This window comes from Dromaius novaehollandiae, chromosome 1 (assembly GCF_036370855.1).
Source record: "Dromaius novaehollandiae isolate bDroNov1 chromosome 1, bDroNov1.hap1, whole genome shotgun sequence".
NCBI lineage: Eukaryota > Metazoa > Chordata > Aves > Casuariiformes > Dromaiidae > Dromaius > Dromaius novaehollandiae.
The window spans coordinates 156,313,175-156,322,925 of NC_088098.1; the positions used below are offsets into that span (position 1 = coordinate 156,313,175).

At 37.6% G+C, this 9,751-nt stretch overlaps 1 long non-coding RNA gene across 1 annotated transcript; it reads left to right on the forward strand.

Annotated features, from left to right (window-relative positions):
* The first annotated feature begins 4,458 nt into the window (after nucleotides 1-4,458).
* On the forward strand, nucleotides 4,459-6,905 carry LOC112984521 (uncharacterized). The gene is made up of 2 exons (XR_003259518.2): nucleotides 4,459-4,869; nucleotides 6,328-6,905. It is a non-coding gene; the product is annotated as an uncharacterized LOC112984521 (long non-coding RNA).
* Nucleotides 6,906-9,751: the final 2,846 nt, after the last annotated feature.

Sequence of the window (9,751 nt, forward strand, 5' to 3'; positions counted from 1 at the left end):
TGAACAACTGTACCCATTTTTAAATCAAATGCAGCAGCAAAATGTTAGAGTGCTCTGACAAAAATATAGGCAAATAATAGCAAGAAAACTGGTATTTGATGACACAGAAAGAGTATGAGATTAAACCCAGCTAAACTGCAAAATGTAGCAAATGTATTCCATTGTAAGATTTGGTGTGAAGCTTGTATACAATTTATAGGCTTTCTAAAGTGCTTTGAAGTTCCTGGTCAACTTAACAGAGGGTTGATACTTTTACCCTGGGGCATCAATTACACAACCACTATGCTTGTCTAGCTTGAGATGTAAAGCTAGCAGAAAAAGGAAATGATTTATTCTGTGATTTTTACCAGTCAACTCGGTTTGGATGTCACAGTGACAGGCAATCTTAGCTTTATAACAATACATATTCCAACTGGAATTTGGCTGTGTGGAAGTAACTGGTCAACCTACATGTGTCTCTTGGCCTCTTCATTATTTCCATGAGAATGAGCTTACTTCAGATCAGGAAGCTGGGTTTTGACATCTAGCATGACAAGAAACGTCTGCTCCTTGATGACTCAGTTATTACTTATTTTCCTCTGCATCCTGTGCTGACACTGGCATCAATTATTTTGACATTCTTCTTGGCCTCAGCCTGGATTTCACAGAGGAGCTGAGCTGCTGAAGGACTGCGTTGACAATTGTGATTCATTCATGACCTAGACTGCCACAATTTCATCCTTCCTCCACAGTCCCTGTATGTTTTAGAGGATAGTAGCAACCCTTTGATGCCTGTTTTTACAACAAAATGACTTCCCACCTACCGAATTCCAGTAAGTGCTTCTGAACAGTCAAAGGCAGAGGCCAGGGCTGATTCACGCACCATGCACACAAACGTGAACCTCAGATGTGCGTCAAAATCTCACGCCCAGCTTACAGGCAATCTTTTGTACAGAGAAAATGAGAGTGATTGAATAAAACACCTTCCTGTCTATTTGGATCCCCACTGGTCTCCACTCTGAACTAAGCTCTCGGGGCCTGTCTTCCTTCCCATTTAAGTGCTTGATTCAGCTTGCACTGAAGTCAATGGAGAGACTCTCATTGTGTTTGATGGAATGTAGATCAAGCTCTTATGCTACAATAAATCAAAAGTGCGAGACTTATTTATTGCTGTTGTGAGCACCATAGCAAAAGGCTGTGTCAGCAGTCCTGCTAAAACCTAACATATTACATGGCTTATAAATTTACCATAAGGCTTGACTGCAGACTAAAACTTGGCAACAAAGCATATGGCTTTGGTGAGCATTCAGTTTTCCTTTGTTTTTGTAAAATGCAAAATAATTTGGTGTGAATATTTTTAAGTTTACAGCTGCAAGAAAATAAGCAGTGGTTTCTAGCAAGTTCTTTTATTTTTCTATTTTCTCCTTTCTACAAATGTGAACCAAGAGGCTTTCTCAGATTTTAACCCTGCAGGCCTGTAACCCCTTTTTCCTTCAAATGACTTAAGAGCAATGAGATGACTGTCTGCAAGAAAAGTTGCCTAGCTGAAGAACCCTTTTGGTTCCTTATGAAAGAGTTCATGAGACTAGTTAAGATGCAGTTATGAAGACAAATATTCCTGTGTTCTCAACACTACTCATACTTTTTGTGTGTAGGAATGTATTTCCCACTTTGTCCACCTTCAGAGACATAGTCAGGCTATGCCTACGATATTTCATGTGTGGATAGGACTGTATAATTATGCCCTGATCATGTGCTTTGATGAAGCATTTGGGAAGAGTAATCACAACTTGATGGTGTATTCGTTCAATATTCCCTTTCATTTTTAGAGGAGAACATATGAACTGCATTCTCTTGTCTCCTAATATTTCATTTCATATCAGAGTCTGAGCTAACATATTGACTGGGTTTGGTTATTTTTCTTTCTAGGCTCCTCTGTGAAAGACTTTGTCATTTTTATTTTGTTTTATTTCTTGTCTTGTCTTTTCTTATGGTAAATTATTAGACAATATGCACAAAAAAAGCTAAATCAAGTCTTCTACCCAGGGTTACTTATTGCTTCATGCCTTGTTTTATGTATTTAGTACTCCACAGCAAACCCAGCTGCCTTTCAGGCAGATGCCATCTGATGAGAAGGTGCAGAATGGGCACTGTCCTTGAGGGATCGCTGGGAGCTGCTGCTCATGAGGGTAGTACAGCACCCCTTCAGATTTCCCAAATGTGAGAAGCTTTTCTTTACTACAGTCTCTTAATTGACGCAGCGTACTTTCCCCTCGTCAGCAAACAAGCCACAGTGCCTGCTGAATGACAGAAGAAGAAGAGCAATTGCTATTCCTATCACAATCTGTCTCCACACCATTTTCTGGAGAGGCACTCCACAGGGAAACAACTGTAGAAATCTTTCTCCTCTCTTGAAGGCAAGAGCTGGTCTGGCTATCTGTTTTAATGCTGGCCATGCAAGAGAGGAAGAAGGAGACTGTTTAGTTTTTCCTTCCCTGCACATTCAGGACCTAAGCTGGTCCTCAATCTATTTCTGCATAAAGTTATTTTCATTTAAATTGAAATGTAGATCATCCATCTAAACACAAGCCAGACTTGCTGAAGGCCATAAGAGGTCAGTTTTTTCCTGGCAGCTAAAACCAAAACAGTAGTAAAAACTCAGCTAGTGCTGCATCTCTCCTCTGGTCACTATAAATACTATGGGAAAGAACAGCCGCAGTGAGAATGAATGTTAAAAAATGCAGTCTGCTCGATAAAGGCCAAGATCCGCTTTCTGTTTTTACTATGCAACCACCTGAAAAGCTAGTGATACAAGGTGGATGTAACAGAGGCTTTTCATCATTGCAAAACAGGCAACATATTTCAGAGGGAGTCAAACTTTCCCTCTGAATGTGCCTAAGTGCTTTTCATGGCAGTGCATTCCTGTTCTCAGACTTGCTGCTTCCAAAGGTGTCTCTTTGTCCCTCTTCCCCTCCATTTTTCCCCCTTCACTTTTTTAAGAGTGTAAATGAAACTCAGCTCATTTCTTTCTTTCTTCCTTTCTTTCTTTCTTTTTTTTTTTTTTTTGGAAATGAAGATGGTTGTATGAACTTGTTTCATTCTGACATTTCGAATTAAATGATGAATGCTGTCATTATTATTACTGAGAATAACTGAGAGAGAAGTTCTCCATTAACTATCTAGCCTTTGTATTCCCAGGTCTTTTTGTGCTATTTGATTAAAAATTGCCATTATGAATATGAATGCCATTATTTCTTTCTAAAAAGATTATTGTTGTGCCTATTTTTCATCTGTATTGACCTTGTCCTTTCTATGTGACAGTGACTTCATTCTTATATAATCACATTGAGGTATAAAAGGGGCCCATGAAATTAGGTGCTGCAAAAAAGGAAAAAGGACTGTGACTTAGAAGTAAAGAACACCCCCCCCAAAAAAAAAGTTTAATTTTAAGGGTTTCTTGGTTTTGTTTGTTTGTTTTTAACTAATGAAACATAATAGTCAGGCTAATAAAATTATCCTCCAGAAAATCTGAAAAAAAAAGTCTGATGTGAAAGCTATTTCTAGCAATGGGTCTTTCTTCCTCACTGTTCCTATTTTCCTCTGATCTGCAGACAGTAGAGGTCTATTTGCCACTTACAAGAGTTCATTTTTGTGCTAATTCAGTCTTCATCTCAACAGAAAAACCCATCTGTAGGAACAGAGACTTTTTTTTTTCCTCAGACGACCCTGTACCTACATTTTTACAGTTTCTCCAGTGAGCTGTTTTTCTTTTTTCTCCCGCATCTATGACTTATATCAAACAATACAAGGAGGTAACAGAATAAAATGATATAATGATACCAGAATTCTACTTGCTAAAAGTTTTTAATAGCTTGACAACCAGAATAACTCAGAGAACTACTGCTGTGACTTTGAATTTCCACATTCATTCACAAATTCACAGTGAAAGAGTTTCTCAGCTGTTCTCATTATCATTGAAGAGTGCATACACATGTCCTCCTACTAATTCATAACCTAGGTTTGCCAGCTAGTCGAAGTATGAACCAAGCTTAATGCTATTTTAACAAGCCTGGAAACAGGGCAAGATTTGCTCCAACTATTTTTATTTTGGAAGAGAGCTGTATGATTGGATGTAGGATGTTTTAAGTAGCAATCCAATATCAACTTCTCTTTCAAAACAGATGAAAAAAAATCTTCTGTTAGTGGAGATGGTAATTAACATAGTAATCCACATAAAAATTGTCCAGTTTTATTTTATGTTTCCATGGGCTTACATGGCTGGCTTGGAAGCTGTGCCTGGAAGAAAATCAAATATGGGCTTCCTACACTGATGGATCATCAGTTCTCTCTTATTAGTTATTTTAAGTGTTTTCTATACAGCTTTAAAGTGAAAATTGGAAAGAGAGGCAAGAAAATAAGAAAACCCTAGAGAAACATCTAGTCCATTTTTCCTTTTTTTTTTTTTTTTTTTTTTTTTTGTTTTCATTTCACAAGCTACCAAACAGTGTTTAACGCAACAAGAACTGACCCAAATTCCCCTGTTTCACTTTGGAATGGATCAGAAATCGAACTACTCTACTGAACTAAAAGTGGATCTCTGACCCCTGAAAGTTGCTAAATCCTGATGCACCCATATAACAAATGATGCAGTTGCATGTTATATGCTGACTATATCTATATATTCATACTGGAGCACAGAATTAACCCACTGAAGATGCTAATCAGCTGTACAAGTGATTAGACCTGTCTGGAATTTCAAGAAGACTGTATTACGAAGATAGGAGGACTACACTGTTGTGCAGTCAAAACTCAGGAAATGTCTAAGAAAAGGCTACTGGTATAACTGTAACTGAATGAGAAAACATGTGGAAAGTCTACTGTGCATGCCAGGTATGTTATTTTCAGAATCTACTTGATTAATTTTTTATAACACTCAGAAAAACCCTTTTCATTAAATGTGTTCAGAATAAAAACTGAATAAACATGAAATGCTCCACAATCTTTTAATATATAAACTGCTTGATTTCATTTTAGTTTTTAATTGGAGAGCCTAGACTTTTTATACTTGTTCTATAGGCAAGCTCTTTATCTATCTTAAAAATAAACAAAAGTGAAATGATCTTCAAAGAGACAACATGCCTGGAAAATATAGCCTCCAAAAGATATAACTTCTGGAATTATATAAATTGTTTACAATGAAGGATCAGAATTGAAATAATTGTGAAAACCTAAATACAGCAAGCACAGATATTTTACGTTATGGAATAGCAACTAGTTATGTAGCAGGCAGCTCCTTTGCATGAATTATATATATGAGCTAATTAAAAAAAGGTGGGCCAAGAGACATTGTATATAATCAGCCATTCAGAATTCACAGTGTTATTCACCAACTTTGTATAGCATGTGTGCACAGTTCAATGTTCATATGCTTTCTTTAGTTAATATAGAAGCTTTACAAATTTTTAAAACTTTTTTTATACTTAATTGTTCTAATTTATGTTTTTAATGTGTCTATGTAACACAGTTCCATCACACTCACCTAGTTTCATCATGACTGTATCTATACCGAAAAATTAAACAGTATCATCAAATTTTGCTGGGCACTGAAATTCAATCCTCTATCCTGTTTAACTGTTAGAACAGCCCCTGGCATTGTTTTGGTGTGATCCAACTAGTATTCATTCAAAAAGTTTCTGAGAACAACTGAGTGTTCGTACAAGCCAGGGACAATTACCAGGAGGCAGTTTGTTGTGGTTAGAGGGTGTGCTAAATGTACTAGTAGAGCTATAAGCAACGGGAATGCTCTACTATGTAGTATTAAGAACCCAGAGTTGGGATCCCAGAAAATATTTCTTTCTTAAAAAAAAAAAAAAAAAGAAAGAAAGAAATCCCACACAGTAAAAATCAGTTACTACTGCTGATAGAAATAAAATTCAGCTTCTGTTAACACTTGAATATCCAAGAAAACCTTCATTTAGAGCAATTGAGCTAATCCCTCTAACACAGTTTAGTTGAAAGGAAAGGAAAGGAAAGGAAAATTTCTATTTTGTCTACAAAGTGGATGATCATTTGACAAATGTTACTGTTAAAATAATACATAAATAGTAAAGTAACCTCATTGAGAACTCCGATGATTGAAACCACTGTGTCTTATTTGCTTCTCTTTTCTGTGAAATCAGATAAAGGGTGTCTCATTTGAAGCTAATGAAGCTACAAAACGGTGAAATCAGAATGTCAGGATTTGGGTCATCTGGGTACATTTACATTGCTAAATAAGAGAGGGTCTGACAGTGAACTCAAGTATTGGACCACTGATTTTCCTCACAATCTACTTATCTCTTTCCTTAGCTCTGTTCTGTTCTGGACATCTCCCTCCAACTGTTCAAAACACAGCCTGGGCATGGTCTTCAGCTCTGCTGACTTCCAGAACTGCTCCTGGAAATGAGTGTGGACAAGACTTTGTTTTATACATTCTTCCAGCACCGTCCTGTCAGGCTCTACATCTTCTTATGTACTCTCATGCTTCCCGAAGGTGGAGCAGATACTCTTGGTTTCATGCTGTAAGAACACTGTTCCAGTGGTCTACAGCACAATGCTCACACTATTTTAGTTAGTTTGAATAGAACCTCCTCCCCTTCAACAGCAAAAGATAATACTTTTCTCTCAGGACAAAGATGCAACTAATAGGCCAAGAGAAGGCCCAGGGATAAGCCATATATTGAAGATGTGGCCATTCTCCTCTGGAGTGGGTAGGCCTAAGCAGCGGGGAAGTGAGCCAGTCCATTTGAGTTAGCCTTGGGTCTCTGGATTAGAGCTCTTTAACTTAGTAGTATGGACTGTTCCACCAGAAGAACAAACATTCATGGTACTAGCACTGAGACACCCAAAATATGGCACCTGACAGACTGAGAACAAGAGCAATCAGGAATAGAGGACTGAAGGAAAGGTTTGCAAAAGTGGAAGGGATATGTTTATAGAAGAGGGATACTTTTTACATCAGCTAAGCAGGAAGAAAACATTGCACAGTGGAGGCAGATACACAGCATAATTAAGGAAAGGAGTCACAGATAGAAGAGGGTTTATGAATTCCTGAGTGAGCTCAGAATTAGCCTAAATTATTTTTCAGAATACTGAAGAAACTATGATGTATGCAAATACATGCAAGCATTCTATTGCTTTGTTTAGATCTACATATTTCTTGTACTAGCTTAAGTAAACACTTGGCTAAAGTTACATTTTGAGATCTTTGTACATCTAGTGACTGTCTGCATCTGCTGTCACATGATCCTTGACCTCATAGGTATGGAAATAGGAGTGCTTAAGCTACTTGTAAATTGGCTGCTCAAAACTATTGTGATGATCTAGGGCAACTGTGCTGTGGCATCCCATTTATGCGGAAAGGTTGGGAGAAAAAAAAAAAAGAAAAAAAAAAAAAAGGAAAGAGTACCAGAACATGTGCCAGAGAGGCTAATGGATCAGAGAGATCTGCAGCCAAAGGAAGCTTCAGAGCACATAATTCAAAGGCAGCAGGGACAGATAATTAGCATGAATAGTATCCAGTGGATTGTACCTTTATTAGGTTTTTTAAAAAAGAGTTTTAATAATTAACTCTTGAAATATTGTTTATTATAATGACCTTAAAAGTTTAGAAATATATCTCATTATAACCTACAGATAAGAAAGCAATGTGCACACAAAGAATCAATATTGTTTTTCTTGTAATGAGGAAAAGGAGCTAGAAGAGAGAGAACCATCTGAGATTAAGAACTTTGTAGGGCCAGATTCTCAAGACCAGCACAGAAAGAGATAACTTTCAGTTTCTCTCTAGATTAAATCTCACAGATTCAATAGAAATAGAACATCTATTGAAAATATCATAAGGTATCTCTCTACATTCTTAGGAATATAACTACCTTGAAAATCTGGTGTCTAGTAAACATGAGTACAACAGAGAAGTCCAGCAGCAACAATAGGCTCATTGTCTCCCATCTTCATCAGAAGGATGTCAATAAATTAAGAGTTTGGATTCTCAGGCTTTAGAGCCATACAAAAGGCTTTTTGTGTCTGCACAATTACCTCTGACCAGAAATACTAATGCAAGACACACATACTTCCCAATGTCAACACTGCCTTACAAAAGTTACCTTTGCCTAGATACAATCAGAATTTACCAGAAGACACCAGAATATTCCCCACTGATCAGTGTCAGCTGCATTAATGCAATTAAAATGGCTTGAACACTTTGGTACTTTCCTAGGACCTAGTTATATATAGCAGTCTATTACTAAACTCTGACAACAGTGGCCCAAATTATGATGCACTTACTCACTCTGGAGAGTACTTTGTACCACGAGCAGTCACACTTTGAATAAGGCATTCACGATCTGGCCCATCACCCTTTAATTATAGACATTTCAGAGAAAAGTGAGCATCAGGGTTCACTGCACTATTTATAAAACAAGCAAAAAGCCAAACGTTACAGGGCTTCTACTGCTTCAAAAAACAACTTTTCTTCCTTTTATAAGCCCTTCTGTTGTGTACTTTATGCTTATTTGAATGTATAAAACACAGCATTGTAGTAAAAGAAGCATTCACAAATGAGAAATAATCTCGGCCCTTGGAAAAATCCAGCAGTTGATTCAAACAGCTGATTTACAGTGTCTGTTCTGGAAATTAAATATAATGTGTTTATTAATATTAGCAACAAAGCATTCTGCAATTATAGCCTGTAATCCTACTGTAAAGCATATTAGGTTGCACTACAATAGCTATCATTGTGTGAGCTGAATACCCTCTGAAACACAAAGAAATCTGTCTGCCTTGTCCCCTATACAGATATGACTATACCAAAACATTAATCTACATAAGCCAGCCTCTACCTGGTAAAATCTAGGAGGAAGCACTTTATCTCTGTCTTTCCAGAAATGGGGTGTTAGAGCTTGCCTTTGAAGTCTCTATTGCTAAATATTGTCCAAAGCAGGATATGAGCCTGAAAGCAGCAGTGTCTGGATTCAATAGCACAGGTGGGATTTCCTTAGCGTACAAGGGGAAACATCTGGGATATTCCAATACACCACTGGGGGGACACAGGAAGACCGCTCTGCAGGTGGCAGAGAAGGTCTCCAACTTTCATGCAGGGGAGGTTTGAACCTTTTCTCTACTCCTGTTCTGACTTTACTTAGCTGTTCTAGATTCTATGCTGTCATATCAAAACGTAAATTTTGTAAATCTCAACTGTATATAATTTTAGAAGTCACTGGGGATGTCAGTTCCCTGTCAAACTTATTCTTTGTATTTCCAAATGAGTGCTGTTTCTGCTGGTTGTCAGTGCTTTTGTGCATTATATAGACAGGCTACAGATTATATACAATTATTAAAATACATATATACCCCATGCAGTTTGTCTCCATAAAACCTATTTTCAGCCTTAAACCGCTTACCCTTCCTTGCCATAATATTTCTTGCTATCTCTAGATATTTCTATGGCCCTTTTCCTTGTAGCGTGTGAGTGCCTTAATCTGAAATGCACCCCTTTTCTTTATTTAGCCTTACAATATGGTATCAGGCAGAAAATGATTACCTCCTACCTGGCAGGTGAGACCCAGTGGCTTTGTCAGTACTTCCTAAGGCTTGTGTGGCATACATGGCTCCTCTAACCATTACCTCCCTCTCTCTTCCCTCAGATGATGTTGTTCCCAGAGGCAAAAGTATTCTTCTGCAGAGGTAGCCTTAGCAGTTCTCTCTAAATGGAATAACCTGCCTTTGCTAAAGG